Source organism: Chiloscyllium plagiosum, unplaced genomic scaffold (assembly GCF_037043375.1).
Source record: "Chiloscyllium plagiosum isolate Xiang-an unplaced genomic scaffold, Cpla_swu_hap1 HiC_scaffold_30, whole genome shotgun sequence".
In the NCBI taxonomy this organism is placed as follows: domain Eukaryota; kingdom Metazoa; phylum Chordata; class Chondrichthyes; order Orectolobiformes; family Hemiscylliidae; genus Chiloscyllium; species Chiloscyllium plagiosum.
The window spans coordinates 24,020,597-24,037,670 of record NW_028270168.1 but is presented as its reverse complement, the minus strand read 5'-3'; the positions used below and the strand labels follow the sequence as shown (position 1 = coordinate 24,037,670).

The 17,074-nt window shown below is 40.7% G+C and overlaps 1 long non-coding RNA gene across 1 annotated transcript in view; it reads right to left on the bottom strand.

The window, feature by feature from the left end:
• LOC122563427 (uncharacterized) overlaps positions 1–6,829 on the bottom strand; it is a 45,220-nt gene extending 38,391 nt beyond the window's left edge. The window contains exons 1-2 of the long non-coding RNA XR_015752212.1: positions 6,691–6,829; positions 2,855–3,071 (exon numbers count right to left, since the gene is read on the bottom strand). This is a non-coding gene — a long non-coding RNA (uncharacterized LOC122563427). The remainder of the gene's footprint in view (positions 1–2,854; positions 3,072–6,690) is intronic.
• Between the last annotated feature and the right edge of the window lie 10,245 nt (positions 6,830–17,074).

Below are 17,074 nucleotides of genomic sequence, written 5' to 3'. Positions count from 1 at the left end.
ATCAACTCTTTATTACCCAACTAAGCTGACTGAGGAGTCTTGGTCGAATGTCTCCTCTGAAAGAGGAAATGTGACACTCTCTCAAAACAGTAATGGATTGTCAGCTTAGTCTAAATGCTTGGTCCTGCATTGGAGCTTGAACCCATAACCTTCTTGATCATAGAGCCAAGAGAGTTAACCAAGAACCAAGCTGACAAAAATAAGCGTGCATGCAAACCCTTACCCAACCGCAGTATGATGGATGGTGAAACCTGACTAAATCATACACATCCTGCAGTAAAGTAACGAGAATTTACTGGATTCTCCAAAGCCTGATCCATTAACAACTGATGTAGGAGCTTTCACATCTTGTGGTAAGCAATGGGAAAGTGAACTTTGGTGAGTTACACCACCTTGCTTGTCAGTAGCTGTGTTTAACTCCCATGCTGGTTTAAAATACTTCTCATTAAAAGGTATGGCACATGTAGTTCCTCCCCTCAGTGATGTCCCGAATGTCATGAAGACAAGAACCACCAAAACAGGGAGGAAAGTTATCGATGTAAAAAACAATATTATTCCTCATTAACTCAATGTGAATTAATTTATGTTAACATCGTATTTACATTGTCAAAACATGCATCCCTGTCCCATGTCTGTACACATTTGGCAAAATATTTATGCTAATGTTGATATACAGTCTGGCCTATTAAATTACCCAAATTATTTTGAAGTCCTGAAAAGCATTAAAGATCCTTGAGCAAAAAGGTAATGTCACTATAGTCCTACTGCATCATAGGCTATTCTCTCACATGAGAGAGAGATAGAGAGAGAGAAGGGGACTGGTGGTGGTTTAACCTGAGGGTCAGCATGTCTCTGGCGAAGGGTGAGGTTGAGGAGAAGAGTCCTTTGTGTAACCTCAGCTTGTGCGGGATTTAAAACCATGGTGTTAGGATTAGTGTACATTTCAAACCAGATGTCATGTCAACCTGAGCTAACTAACTCCCAGACACCATTTACATCAACAGAGGGTGGCTACTTTCTAACATAGTTGGATTTGAGATGAGCAAGTCAGTTCCACATCAATCTAAACATGTTGTTTCTCTATCCTGCTAAATCTTCTACACTTGTAAATTCTGCTGATTCCATTCCGTGTTAAGCAAGCCCATTTTGATGCACCTTACCCTCCAACACTATTTCAGAGGGGAAGTTAATAACCACATTGCTGTAGATTAGGAGCGTCATGTCAGCCAGATCAGGTAAGGACAGTAGATTTCATCTATTGAAGGATAGTAGTGAAGTGAACCAGATGGTTTTTATAACAATCCAGCAGTTTTATGATTAATGATACTAGCGTTTTATTCCAGATGTGGGATGAAGTGGGATTTGAAATCATATCTTGATTAGTCCAGGTCTCTGGATTACTAGTCCACTGTTACCATTATTTTACCATCACCTGACTTTTTTACTTTGACTTAATTAAAATGAAAAGTTGTACTCTGCATTTTGCACACATATTCAGAAGTGGACAAAAACACACATGCCCATCAGGAGGTAGGGATTGAGGAATGCCACATCTCTTTAAACCTTATAGACTGTGGAAGGATCAGGAAACAGAGGGATGGCTTCCATTGTTCAGTTTAGTCTTGATTTAAATGCATTGAGTATGTGGGGGTGAGGAATAATGTATGCTTTGGCACGGGGGGGGGGGGGGGGGTAGCTTTACAGGATGAAGCAAGGCAAGCTCACAGATACTCTGATTTAAGGAAAGAAAAATCTTGGATTTAAATAGCACCTTCTCATATTATCTGGTCATCTCAAAGAGCCTCACATCTACTAAATGGTAATTGATATGATATGTGGAGAGACAGAGAGACAGAAGAAAGTTTGCAAACAGATGAAAACCGATGATAGAAAATAGAATGTAGACAGAAAGAGTGAATGTGTATAAGGGGTTTCTTTTCCTTGTATCCTATCTGTGAGACAGATGTAACAGAGGTTCTCCTGATGTACTATCTCATGCCTTAGGGTTGAAAGCATTAAAAGCTGTTTGGGGGGGGATGGTTGGGGTGATGTGTAGGGAAGAGGTGTCTTTTGTTATTTGGAAAGCCAGATTATTAATCTCCTGTCAGGCTAAATTGACATCCAGTGCTTTTCTTTTTCACTCTGTATTGAAGTCACTAATCCTCTCTTGGCAATGCACCATCTTACAGATTGATGCTGTCACATTTGATACAGGGACACCTCATATCTATCAAGGACAGTCTTTAGTTACATTACTCAAATGCCATCCTAATTGCAATTAATTGTCCAAATATGTATTTGTTTATTAATTGACCTTGCATTTCAAATTGAAATCAAAAATGTCATTTTTCTGCAGTTTGAAAATTAATTTCAAAGCTGAATCTATAGTGTCACTAAGAATGAGATTTTCAACTCCATAAAGGGTTCCCACAGAAATGGGCAGTTGCAAAAATTCACACTATTTTCAGGTTCCATCCCTTCCTCCAGGCTATTTTCCCCAAGGGTCTGGTTTTGGCAGACGGATCCATCCACAAGTGATGGTAGCTAATCTAGGATAGTTAAAGGCCTATGATCAGAGGCTTTGTTCTCCCCTTTTTTTTATATATTTCAAAAATATACTTAATCCATAAAAAATCTTTATGAATTCACAGTTACAAATGCAGTTCGGCTCTGTACAGTAGCATAGCAAGGAAACAAAGAAACATTAAAGTTTGACTCTCTCTAACAAACAAACCAAAGGCATGTGTTACTTGAACAAGACTACATTTACATGCATTTGAAGCACCAGAAGGGTCTGATAACTGAACATACCCCCACTTAACATAAGCAGAAGGGCCTCAGACAGAGGTCTTACCTCACTGTGCCTTGGCAGCAGCTGCCCCAAGCTTTAGTCCGTCCCTCAGCACATAGTCCTGGACCTTGGAATGTGCCAGTTTGCAACGCTTGGTCAGGCTCAACTCCTTGTTCTGGAAGACCAAGACTCTTCAGGCTGACCAAGAGGGTCTGTCGCTGAGTTGATGGTTCTCCAGGTGCAGAGGGTGTTTGTCTTGATGTTCATCCTGGGAAACAGACTGTACAGCACAGAATGCTGCATCATGGAGCTGCTTGGGATGAACTCCGAAAAAACCATTGCATCTTTCTCTCTTACCTGAACAGTAGCTTTCAGCTATTTCTATACACAAGGGTTTCCTATTGAGTCTCAAGTTTCGAAAGTCCACCGGTCATCTGGAATGGTAAGCATGATCTCGAACCACTATTGACTGTCACTATCTACAGGAGACTGCTTTCAGACACTGTGAAATTGTGAGCCCCTGGTTCACTCTGATATTGAGGTATTAATGTGGACAAAACCTTGCCCTATGAGACCCAGCCAGAATGGAGAAGCTTTGGGAATTCCCACCGGTCACACCTGGAGACCACACTGCTTTAGAGGATGAGAAGGGGGAATACAGTAATGAGCATGAGGAAATGGCAGAGGCTTTGAACAGGTATTTTGTGTCTGTCTTCACAGTGGAGAAGATGAATAACATGCCAGTAATCGACAAGGAGACTAAGGTAGGTGAGGACCTGTACACTATCATGATCATGAAAGAGGTAGTGTTGGACAAACTAATGGAGCTAAAGATAGACTAGTCTCCTGGCCCTGATGGAATGCATCCCAGGGTATTAAAAGGGATGGCAGGAGAAATAGCAAATGCACTTGTAGTAATTGCTGTGGTTCTGTTCGCCGAGCTGGAAGTTTTTGTTGCAAACGTTTCGTCCCCTGTCTAGGTGACATCCTCAGTGCTTGGGAGCCTCCTGTGAAGTGCTTCTGTGGTGTTTCCTCTGGCATTTATAGTGCCACTATAAATGCCAGAGGAAACACCACAGAAGTGCTTCACAGGAGGCTCCCAAGCACTGAGGATGTCACCTAGACAGGGGACGAAACGTTTGCAACAAAAACTTCCAGCTCGGCGAACAGAACCACAGCAACGAGCACCCGAGCTACAAATCTTCTCACAAACTTTGAACTTGTAGTAATTTTTCAAAATTTGTTGGACTTTGGGCAGTTCCAGCAGATTGGAAAGCAGCAAATATGACACCACTGTTTCAAAAAGGAGGTAGACAAAAGATGGGGAATTATAGCCAGTTAGCTTAACTTTTGTAACAGGGAAAATGCTTGCATCGTATTATCAAAGAAGAAATAGCAAGACATATAGTTAGGAATTGTCCTGTTGGGCATGGGTTCATCAAAGGCAGGTCATGCTTAACTAATCTACTGTAATTCTAGGAAGACATTATAAGCATGGTGGACAATGGGGACCCAGTAGATGTGATGTATCTAGATTCCCAAAAGACATTCAACAAGATGCCGCATGAAAGGCTGCTGCATAAGATAAAGATGGAAGGCATTACGGGCAATGTATTAGCATTCAAATGGGGATTATTTAATTAACAGGAAGCAAAGAGTGGGGATAAATGAGTGCATTTCTGGTTGGCGGTCAGTGACTAGTGGTGTGCCCCAGGGATCAGTGCTGAGACCACAATTATTTACAATTTATATAGATGATTTGGAGTTGGGAACCACATGGCATGTGTCAAAGTTTGCAAATGACACTAAGATGAGTGATAGAACAAAGTGTGCAGAGGACTGTGAAACTTTGCAGAGGAACATAGATAGACTAAGTGAGTGGGGAATGGTCTAGCAGGTGGAGTACATTGTTAATAAATGTGAAGTCATCCATTTTGGTAGGAATAAGAGTAAAAAGGACAATTATTTGAACAGTAAAAAGTTGCAGCATGCTGATTTGCTGAGGGACCTGGGTGTCTTTGTGCATAAACCATAGAAGGTTGGTCTGCAGATCCAATAGGTAATTAAGAAGGCAATAGGAATTTTGTTTGCTGAAGAGGTTGAGTTTAAAAGCAGAGAGGTTATGTTGCAGCTGTAGTTGTGTGCAGGTTTGGTCTCCTTACTTGAGAAAAGATGTACTGGCACTGGATGGGTGTAGAGGAGGTTCACTAGGTTGATTCTGGAGTTGAAAGGGTTGGCTTATGAGGATAAACTGAGTAGAGTGGAATTATATTCATTGGAATTTTGAAGGATGAGGGGGTATCTTATAGAAACATATACAATTATGAAGGGAATAGATAAGATAGATGTAGAGAAGATGTTTCGTTGGCGGGTGAAACTAGGACAAGAGGGCACAGCCTCAAAATTAGGGGGAGCAGATTAGAACTGAATTGAGAAGGAACTTCTTCACCCAGATGCTTGTGAATCTGTGGAATTTCCTGCCCAGTGAAGTGGTTGAGGGTTCCTCAGTAAATGTTTTTAAAATGAAGATAGATTTTTTTGAGCAGTAATGGAACTAAGGGTTATGGCGAGCGGGTGGATAAGTGGAGCTGAGGCCACAAAAAGATCAACCATAATCTTATTGAATGGTGGAGCAGGCTCGATGCGCCAGATGGTCTAGTCCTGCTCATTGTTCTCAAGTGAGCGGGAGCAATTTATATTTATATTATATAGCTACCCACCACTGGCTGTAGTTTTCTGGATATCTAGTCCATCTCTACTCAGGTGTTTTGATTAGATTAGATTCCCTACAGTGTGGAAACAGGCCCTTCAGCCCAACAGGTGCACACTAACCCTCTGAAGAGTAACCCAACCAGACCCATTTCCCTCTGACTAATGTACCTAACACTATGGGCAATTTAGCATGGCCAATTCACCTGATCCGCAAATCTTTGGACTGTGGGAGGAAACCGGAGCACCCGGAGGAAACCCATGCAGACATGGGGAGAATGTGCAAACTCTGCACAGACAGTCACCCGAGGCTGGAATCAAACTCGGGTCCCTGACGCTGTGAGGCAGCAGTGCTAACCACTAAGCCACTGTAACAGTCATGAGTCCAGAACCTTTCTAAATGTAATCTAAATGGCTGGTACAATGGTGTCCACATTCACTTCATAGTTTTGGAAGTTAGACTTTAAAGTGTTGCTATTTTTAAATAGCTGATCCCTCATCCTAAGTAGTGTCTGCGTCATGATTAGAGTAGGCAAGTTATGTTCCCAGTATGAACTTGAAATCAAACTGAAACTTTTTATAAGGGTGCTTGCTTGGGGACAGCAAATATCAACAACAAATAACACTAAATATGCAGCCAGTGAATGTGGAAATCCGTAGGATTTGTGATGGGAAGTTAGCCTCCATCCAATCAGATGTTCCATATAATAACTTTGACTTTTTAAAAAGAGAGCGATAGTGGGATTTGCGACCTATTTCACATCACTGGTTTTAAATTGATTGGAAAGGAAAAACAGGTCAGGAGAGACATTAAAGAGCCTGCTAATTTGCCATTGCTTGGATTTATCTATGCAGACAAAGTCAAAATTAATTCCCCTAAACTTGAAGTAATAGTTCCAGTTATGAACTGTATCTGAATTCAAGTCATGAATCCTCTCCACCACATAAACTTGCTACTCCCACCTACCCTACTTCCATCTTTTCCATTTTAGGAATTTGAAGAAAAATAGTAACACAATAAGGATAAGGTTAAACAATTAGTAGGTGGAAAACCGATGGCAGCAAATTGGCTTCTGACTACACAAACTGCTCAGATTTTCTTTCCATTGACTTGAGTCAGGTTTTTAACAGGCATTTAGAATAGTCAGGTTTTTGCCCCCCCCCGCCCTCGATGTTAAACACAGACATACCTCATGTGGGCAGTTGCTATACCGGTGTACAGTTGATGAACGGCAATGCCTTTGCTTTGGAATTTCTGCAATTCAGAAAATACACAGAGTTCTTGGCTGAGAATACTCACACAATATTTACTCAGCCCCGACTTGTAGAAAAGCGTAGGAATCAAACAGCACAAATTGTCTAGACTGGCCATCCCCTAATCCCACGCTCACAGTAGGAGGCTGTATTTACAGGGCTGCAGCAGGCTGCAGAATCAGAGACAATATTAACATGCAGCTCTACCCCTAGTGCTCATTCTGTGGACATCAAATTATGTGATGGTATTCCATATATCTTAAAAGGGAGAGTCAGAAACATTCAAGAAAACATTATCTTCAAACTTCTTCCAATGTTCACATCAAACTTATATTTTATTTCTTGCTTATTGTTTGATCTTCTGCAGACCTTACTGTATGAAAAGAGTCACTCACTGAAATAGGTGTTCAAAGCTGTATAGATTATCATTTTAGTAAAACTTGGTATCAGAATATCTAAAGATAAAAAGGTAAAACATGTGATTAGAGTGCAGTATTTATTAAAGTAAACAAAACAGATAACAACAACATTTGATAAGAGCCATGGTGCACTTAGACTGTGCATGACATTTGTCTGGAACTGTATTAAAGATGAACATCATTATTAAGGAATCAGTACTCAGACTTTTTCACACACCCTTCACCTCCCAAGATTTTGTCCACTGTTGCTTTACTCAAGTGTTTGCCAATTACAGTGTGGTGAAGATAAGAGGCCATTTGAAACTTTAGTGAGTGGCAAGGGAAAATAATGGCTTAATGTTCTGATCCTATCCTTCATCAATTAGATTAAAGTATTGATGAAGAAAGAAACAAATGTCAGGAAAGGAAATGTATGAATTAAAGTAAAGCCAGATGCATAAATAGAAAGAAAGACAGATTAGATTAAGAGAGAAAAATATGGAGTTAGCATTTTCAATTTAAGCATGTACATAATTGAGAAGGATGAAGAAAAGGGTACTGCTGCTTAGGGTGGCTCGTGGTTTGTTGATTATGTTGTTAAAGATATACATGATGGGTGTTGTTTGATTAAAGATCGTGATCACATAAAAAGAAAGCAAATTCTGTGGTATGTTCACCTCCAACTTTTCTTAGATAATAGTGCCCTTTTCTTCACTCTTCAATTCTCAGTTGAATTCAGGTTTAAATTGAAATTACTGAATCTACATTTTTTCCCTCTTAATGCATTGGCCATGTGAAACATTCTACAACCAGCAGCTATTGCGGGGGCTAGAGTGAGTTATCCCTCCCCCAACTAAATTTGAATTTAAATGTTAGAAGTTTTATTTGAATACTTGATTTTTTGTTTACTCTTTAAATGATTGTCACCCTCTAATTTGGTTTATTTTCTTTGGAGAAAAAAACAAAAGAAGCCAGTCAGTTCCATGGTTAAGTTTATGCCAGGTCTCCATGGAGAGTGGTCAAGCTGTGTCCACTGGTAAACCTGAGGCATTGCATGGCGATTGGACACAACAGGGGGCCTGGAATGCATCATCTCCCCCAACAGCCAAATATTAATTCAAATTTCAAGTTTCCTTTTGGGGTTTAACTTTTGTTCCTGTGACCCTGTAAGCAACTGTTACTTGTTAATTTGGTTTAAATTCAGTTTCAATTGATTTAATTGGCTCCTCAAAAGAATGCAATGGAGTCAAGTGCTCTTGAGGTGCAGTGATAGTGTCCCTATCTGGGTGGCATAGTGGCTCAGTGGTTAGCACTGCTGCCTCACAGCACCAGCGGACCTGGGTTTGATTCCAGTCTTGGGTGACTGTCCGAATGGAGCTTGCATATTTTCCCTGTGCCTGCATGGGTTTCCTCCCAGAGTCCAAAGATGTGCAAGTTAGTTGGGTTGGTCATTGCTAAGTTGCCCATAGAGTCCAGGAAGGTGCAGACTAGGTGGATTAGCCATAGGAAATTCAGGGATAGGGTAGAGTGGTGGGTCATGGTGGGATGCTCTTCAGAGGGTCAGTGTGGACATAATGGGCAAAATTGCCTGCCTCCAAACTTCATGAAGTCTATGAGTCTGTCTCAGAATTGAGAGGCCTGTGTTCAAGTCCTATACAATCCAGAGGTGTGCACCACCATCCCTGAACAGCTTCATTAGAAAATATCCATAAAGTGAATTGAGGGTTCTTCTGGTGCTGTGGTAGTGTCCCAATCTCCAGGTTAGGTCCAAGTTACCTGCCCCAGAACAGGAGGTTGATTAAAATACTTATAAATGGAGTTAGGTTGCACACTGAAATAGTAGTTAGGAGGCAGAGGTTTGTGAAATGCCGTTCTGCAAATTAAAACCATTATCAAAGAAAAGAATTGTGCCTTTTTTTGTACTTCACATTTGGCTTGAATTCACTTAACATGACTTGACCCACTCCTGTAAATTCTGGACATTATATATTCCCTAAAGCAGTTTCAAGTATTCTTCCATTTTAAAAAAATTGTTTGGCTGGTAAATCTCTTTAGTCTCAAAATAAGGATGAACGATCATAAGGATGAAGTGACAGATCCAAACCACTAACCTGCCTGATGTTGACAGACCTGCTATGTTTATTAGTAGCACACTTTCTGTTTTTGTTCTTCCGGATTACAAATTTCCACTGTTTTTCATTCCTTTCTATAGTTTCTGGGTAGGATCCAGATTCACTCTAAAGTGTCAAAAGTTATATTGATTATACAGCACCGAACCAGGCCAATGTGTTGTGTTGTATATGTTTTTTTCTGTATCTTGTTGGAATGGAAGTTTTGCCCCTAGCCGGCTCAAGTCTGAGTGACATTTACAAGTCCTTCAGAGAGAGCAATGAAAATGAGGAGACCTAAATGGTAACAGATTATTTGTCTCAACAGGTTTCTGGATGGACATGAATGTGCTCCCATGAGACAGAAGGTGGTGCTCTGGGCCACAGGCTTCACTATGGGCAAGAAACCTGTTGAGACAAATAATCTGTTACCATTTAGGTCTCCTCATTTTCATTGCCATCAGGATTTATTAATGCAGAGTTTCAGTATTTAATCCCTCAGGCACATCACATCTTGGTAAGTCTAGAAATTCTCACTTGTCAGGCTGTTTGTTCCAACTGAATTCTAGTCCTAACCTTCAAAGATGGATGTTATACCTTCAGATGAAACTCATTCGTGGTCATTACAGATACGGGCCGAGGAGCAACTATGAACCTTGACCTCTCGGTGGACGATAAGTTCTCCCTCAGCTGCATCAATATCATACCTTCTCTTATGTTAAAACATGGCGAATTATAATTAAGAAAAACAACAAATTGTAATTATGGAGCACTTCTAACCAGGCATTATAAATAAAAGGCGACATTGAGTCACATAGGGAAGTATTAAGATTGAGCTTGACCAAAGAGGTTGGGGAGAATCTTAAAGAAGTAAAGTTAGGCAGAGATGTGGAAATGTTTAGGGAGGGAATCCAGAGTTCAGGAGCTCGGCAGCTGAAGGCACATCTGACAATGGTGAAGTGATTACAGTCAGGAATATTCCTGAGGCTTGAATTAAAGTAAAGCAGGTATCCTAGAGGCTTGTGGGGCTGGAGCAGAATACAGAGAAAGGGTGTAGAGAAATTTGAATATCAGGTTGCAAACTTTAATATTGAGGTGTTGTTTACTGGGAACCAGTACAGATCAATGGGCAGAAAGGCAAGCGTTGAATAGCATATGGTGTGAGTTGGAACACAGGTGGTGGAGGTTTGGTTGATCTCAGGTTGCAGAAGGTAAATTGTAGTGACGTTGGAATTAATAAACTTAGATGAAACAATCATATAGATGAGAATCTCAGCAGAGGAAGAGGTGAGATGGGGCTCAAGGCAAGTAATGGTATGGAAATGGATAAAGGCAATATTGGTGATAGAGTGCATATATGATTGAAAGTGCATCTCAGGATCAAAAGTGACACTGAGTTTGAGAATAGTCTTGTTCTTCCACAGACTGTTCCCACGGAGAGGGATGGAATCATTGAGAAAAGAGCAGAGTCTGTGACAGGGATTAAAGACAACAAAAACAATCTATGTCATCCATGAAGCATTTGCTATTTTTGATACCCATGCAAAGTGAAACTTAAATTTGTTTGAATTGTTCCTGTAAATTTTTTGAAGTTATTAAGCTGTGCATCTTATAACAAGTGTAAGATCATAACTAAAATCATTAACTTAAAAGAAAGACTTAGGGTTGGAGTTTATACATAATGGATTCCCTCTCAGAATGACAAGATTCAATCCCCAACACGGTACTTCCCATTATTGCAGGGGTGGCACAGGTTGGGTTGGATCTGCACATGGGATTGTTCACAAGATAGCTGGTCATTTCGACCTTCAATTGTCTTTACTGACCGGATTTTGGTCAGTTTGGAATGTGAAAGCCAAGATGTGCAGATTAGAACTGTTAAGAGCAAAACTGAATATTGTGCATTGCTTTGGATAGTCAGGGTATACATTTGGAACTGGTCACAGGCCACCACAGGTGATGGCAAGGTGCTCTCTTGGGTGAAGGTTAGGTGCTCTTTGGTGTTGTTCAAAGTAGGCAAACAGGTGTGTAAAAAGTGTGTGAACTCATTTTTGGAAAGCTCATCGGAGCTAACAAAAGAGCTGTCGAACTCAACTACCAATTTTGTTAGAAGCACCTATCAAAGGGATCTGTCAGATATCAAAAGAACATATGAAAGGGAGATGTCAAGTTATTGAGGCATTTAAAAATCTTCTGTGTGAACCTTTGAAATAAATGTCTGGAGTGTTAAGCAAAAAAGATTGCTTGCTGGAGGATTTTCACTGCTAGATTAATGCTATTTTACTAATTTCATAATTATCCATTTTCAGTTAGAGTGCACACAATTTCACCATTTGATTGACACTGTGAATGGTTAGAGAGCCTTTTTAATGTGGGATTATGAATTCTTGTGCTTATTGTTAATTTTTGATGTAGTGAATTCTACAATACATACTTCAAACTTTCTTTGATAAAGCTGTATTCTATCTCATTTCTGTGTGGGTGCTGGTATCTGCTCATGGGGGTTATACTAGCTGGATTGACATGATGGTGTAAGAGCAAAGGGTGCAAGATGGGATGGATTGGCATATTTTGGCACATGGTTAGCATGAAGTCTATGAGAATGTGGAGGGTCATAGGTTGGAGTGGGACATGAGGGACCAAAGGGGTTGTTTGGGGGTATATATTGGCATGGGATTGAGTGGAGAAGCATGAAGGGGAATGAATTGGCATAGAGGGGGTACAGGGAGTATGGGTAGAGTGAGGGATAGGGCTCGAGGGATACTTAATTTAAACATTGAACATAATATAGAATCCCTGAGGCAAGTCTCTACAACCAGCAGCCTCCTCCATTCTTTTCTGGTCACCCTCCCCAATTTCAAATCAAGTCCCAAAGTCCTGTGGCTTGAAAATCTGGGCAGCCATTTCTAACAGTCAGATTCATTGATCCTGGAAGTCTTCCATCTCTACCCACTCAACTCTGGGCATTATACTTAGATGTGGTTCATTCCATCTCTCAAATGTAAAGTAGTTCAGTGCAATGTCTTTCATAATGTAAATCTTAATCACTTGCACACAGGAAAAGCAAATAAATAGCAACGAGATTAATAGTCAGTAAACTGCTACAGTGGTCTTGGCTGACTATAGATTGTTGGCTGGGATAATGAAGGAAAGTCCCCTAATTTTCTGCAAATAGATTTTTAATGAAAACCAGATCATGCTAGATTAGATTTACCATTTCAGCCAGAGGATGGCACCACTCCCTCGGTACTTCAGTTGTAGCCTATTCTGTGGGTTTGTGGCCTGAAGTGGAACATGAATAGGCGACATCCTGAATCAAAGGCAAATGTGGAACCAACTGAGTCAAGTTGACTCTCACCCCAGAGGGAAAACATAATAAAAACACAAAGTAATTCTTGGAAATGCAGTGGTTTTACTGGGGGACCATTTTGTAGCATGCAAGACTGAACAGGATGTGTCATTCATAGATCTTACTGATTTTTCCTTCTGGGCTGTTTGATACTAAATAAAACTGTTCAGTAAAATTATGACAGGAAAGAGAAGTACTCTTTAAAACATAATGGTGCCAAATCTCCTGCCAAAATGATGGTGAATCTACTGTCGCTTGCTGTGATTAATGTGCAAATCAGGCAACAAGACACTACAAATGCTGGACAACTGAAAATTGCCAGGTGATTTGAGGCACCATTAGCCTCATGAAAACTTAAACTCACCCTGAAGTTCCATGATGTGATTATGGATTATTGACTGAATAAACTTGCTGTAGAACATTAAGACTGATGTTTTAAGTATCTTTTTATGTATGGGCATACAAGTTCAGAGGAGAAAGTGAGGTCTGCAGATGCTGGAGATTAGAGATGGAAATGTGTTGCTGGAAAAGCGCAGCAGGTCAGGCAGCATCTAGGGAACAGGAGAATCGACGTTTCGGGCATTAGCCCTTCTTCAGGAAGAAGGGCTAATGCCCGAAACGTCGATTCTCCTGTTCCCTAGATGCTGCCTGACCTGCTGCGCTTTTCCAGCAACACATTTCCATACAACGTCAGAGCAGAGGGAGCCCATTCAGCCCTTCTAGTTTGTTTTACCATTCAATACGATCCGGTTGATTTGTTGTGTTCTGAATTCCATATTCCCATCTTCCCCTTGATAACATTTGATTCCCTTGCTTCACAAGAATCTCTTTACCTCCGCCTTAAAAATATTTAATGACCCTGCCTCGACCTTGCTCTGAGGCAGAGAGTTTCAAAATCGCACAATTTGTGAGAGAAAATAAAGCGCCCCTCATCTCTGTCCTAATTTAAAACAGCAGCCCTTGGCTCTGGGCTCAACCACAAGAGGAAACATCTTTTCTGTCTCCACCTTGCCAAGAAAATTCAGAACCTTATAGACTTCAATCAAACCCTGGCTCTTTTAAATGACAGTAAAAACAAACCCAACCTGTAAATCTGTCCTCACAAGACAAGCTGCTCATTCCAGGTTTCAATCTAGTATACCTCCTCTGAACTGCCTCCAATATATTCACATCCTTCCAAAGAGAAGGAGACCATTTTCAAAAGATATGATTTTACTGAGGAGACTTATATTCTGCAATACCAATTAACTGCTCTGGTTTAGAAAGGAAACAATTTATATTGTGAAATTTTACTTGAGTTCTTTTAGAAAACAATTAATGTTAAAATTAAGGTTTTTTTGCTGTTTCTTTCCAGTCCTTTCTCCTTCTCTTTTCCCTTATTCAAAGTGTTCTTTCCAACTCTTTATTACTTTTCCTGTATATAATTCACCATATTTTCTTCTCTATAGTACAATTATTTTATTCCCAATCCTTAAATCTCATTACTTAAGCAAATGGCTTGTTGGTTCCACCAATCACTGTGATCCCAGATACCCCATTGACCTTGTCATGCTATTGTCAGAATATGATTTCAGAGCTGAAAAATGTGGAATTCTTGATGAATGGGCTTTTGCCCAAAACGTTGACTCTCCTGCTTCTCAGATGCTGCCTGACCTTTTTCCAGCACCACACTTTTCGACTCTAATTCTTCAGCATCAGCAGTCCTCACTTTCTCACAGTTCACATTTTCCGGAAGTCACAACATACAGATGTTGTATGCAGTATAGAAAGGAGGGCAAGAGAGGAGGGGAGTAGCATTTTTGAGTAAGGATAATATTACAGTTGTACTTAGGAAGGATATTCCTGGGAGAACATCCAATGAAGTTATATGGGTGGAACTGAGAAAAAAGAAAAGGATGATAACCTATTTGTATTATAAGCCTTCCAAACAGTCATTGGGAAATTGAGAAGCGAATATGTCAGGACATCTCAGATATCTGTGAAGATAATAGGGTTGTAATGGTAGGAAGTTTTAACTTTCCAAACATAGACTGGAACTGCCATAGTGTTAAGGACTTCGATGGAAAGGAATTTGTTAAGTGTGTACAAGAAAATTTTCTTATTTAATATGTGAATGCACTGACTAGAAAAGGAAAAACCTTAATTTTCTCTTGGGAAATAAGGCAGGGCAAGTGACTGAGGTGTCAGTGGAGGAGCACTTTGGGGCCAGTGATCATAATTCCATTAATTTTGAAATAGTAAGGAAAAGGACAGACCTGATCTAAAATTTAAAGTTCTAAGGCGGAGTAAGGCCAATTTTGATGGCATTAAGCAGGAACTTTCAAACGCTAATTGGGAGAGGCTGTTTGCAGGTAAAATTAGATAACGAGAGTTCAGAGACAACATGTTCCTGTGAGTGTGAAGGGCAAGGCAAGTAGGTGTAGGGAATGCCACATGACTAGAAAGTCTGAGGCTCTGATCAAGAAAAAGAAGGAAACATATGTCGAGTATAAACTGCTGGGATTGAGGGAATCCCTGGAGGAGTATACTTAAGAGGGCATTCAGGAGGGCTAAAAGAGGATATGAGAAAGCTTTGGCATATAGGGTTAAGGAGAATCTAAAGAGATTCCACAAATACAGCAATGGATAAGGAGTAACTCAGAAGAGAATAGGGCCCCTTAAGAATCAACAAGGCCATCTATGTGTGGAATCACAGAAGATGTATGAGACCCTAGATGAATACTTTGCATCGGTATTTACTGAGGATAAGAACATGTAAGCTAGGGAACTTGGGGAAATAATTAGTGATATCATGAAAAGTATCCATATTACAGCAGAGGAGGTGCTGGAGGTCTTAAAACACACAGAGGTAGAAGAAACCCCAGGACCTGAACAGGTGTGTCCCAGAACTTTGTGGGAAGCTGGAGAAAAGATTGTTGGGCTCCTTGCTGAGATATCTGCATCATCAGCAGCCATGGCTGACATGGCAGAAGACTAAAGGGTGGCTAATATGGTGCCATTATTTAAGAAAGGTTGTAATGAAATTCCAGGGAATTATAGACCAATGAGCCTGACATCAGTGGTGGGTAAGTTGTTGGAGGGGATTCTGAGGGACAGGATTACATGTATTTGGAAAGGGAAAAATTGATTAGGGATAGTCAACATGGCTTTGTGCATGGGAATTCGTGCCTCATAAGCTTAATTTGAGTTTTCTGAAGAGGTGTCAAAGAAAATTGATGAAGGCAGAGTAGTAGACATTGTCCATATGGTCTTCGGCAAGGCATTCAACAAGGTTATAGAAGATAAAACATTGAAAAGTATAGCACAGAATAGGCCCTTTGGCCCACGATGTTGTGCCGAGGTTTAATCCTAATGTAAAATATAATAACTTAACCTATGCACGCCTCAACTCACTGCTCTCCATGTGCCTGTCCAGCCGTCGCTTAAATGTCCCTAATGACTCTGCTTCCACCAGCATCGCTGGCAACGCATTCCATGCATTCACAACTCTCTGCATAAAGAACCTACCTCTGACATCTCCTCTATACCTTTCCCCTAATATCTTAAAACTATGACCCCTCATACCCGTCAATCCTGTCCTAAGGAAGAGTCTCTGGCTATTGTCTCTATCTTTCCTCTCATTATCTTGTATACCTCGATCAGGTATTCTCTCTTCTTCCTTCTCTTCAGAGAGAAAAGTCTGAGCTTTTTAACCTTCCTTCATAATATTCCAAGTTTGGTCTCACCAGTGACTTGTAGAGCTGTAGCAAAATTTTGCGGCACTTAAGCTCGATCCTCCTGTTAATGAAAGCCAAAACACCATATGCTTTCTTAACAACCCTATCCACATGGGTGGCAACTTTGAGGGATCTATGTACTTGCACACTCAGATCCCTCTGTTCTTCCACACTACCAAGAATCCTGTCTTTAATCCTATATTCAGCATTCGAGTTCGACCTTCCAAAATGTATCACTTCTCATTTATCCAGGGTGAACTCCATCTGCTATTTCTCAGCCCAGCTCTGCATCCTATCTATGTCACGCTGCAGCCTGCAGTAGCCCTCGATACTGTTGACGACACCTCCAATCTTTGTGTCATCTGCAACTTTACTAACCCACCCCTCAACCTCCTTGTCCAAGTCATTTATAAAAACTACGAAGAGCAAAGGCCCAAGAACAGAGCCCTGTGGAACCCCATTCAGCACTGATCTCCAGGCAGGATACTTTACAGCTACATGGTTCTGCATGGTAGACTGATTAGCAAGGTTAGATCACTTGGAATCCAAGGAGAACTAGCCAATTGGATACAAAATTAGTATGAAGATTGGAGACAGAGAGTTATTTTTCTGACTGGAATATTGTGACCAGTGATGTGCTGCAAGGATCAGTGCTGGGCCCACTGCTATTTGTCATTTATATCAATGATTTAGAGTCATAGAGATGTATAGCATGGAAACAGACCCTTCAGTCCAACTCGTCCATGCAG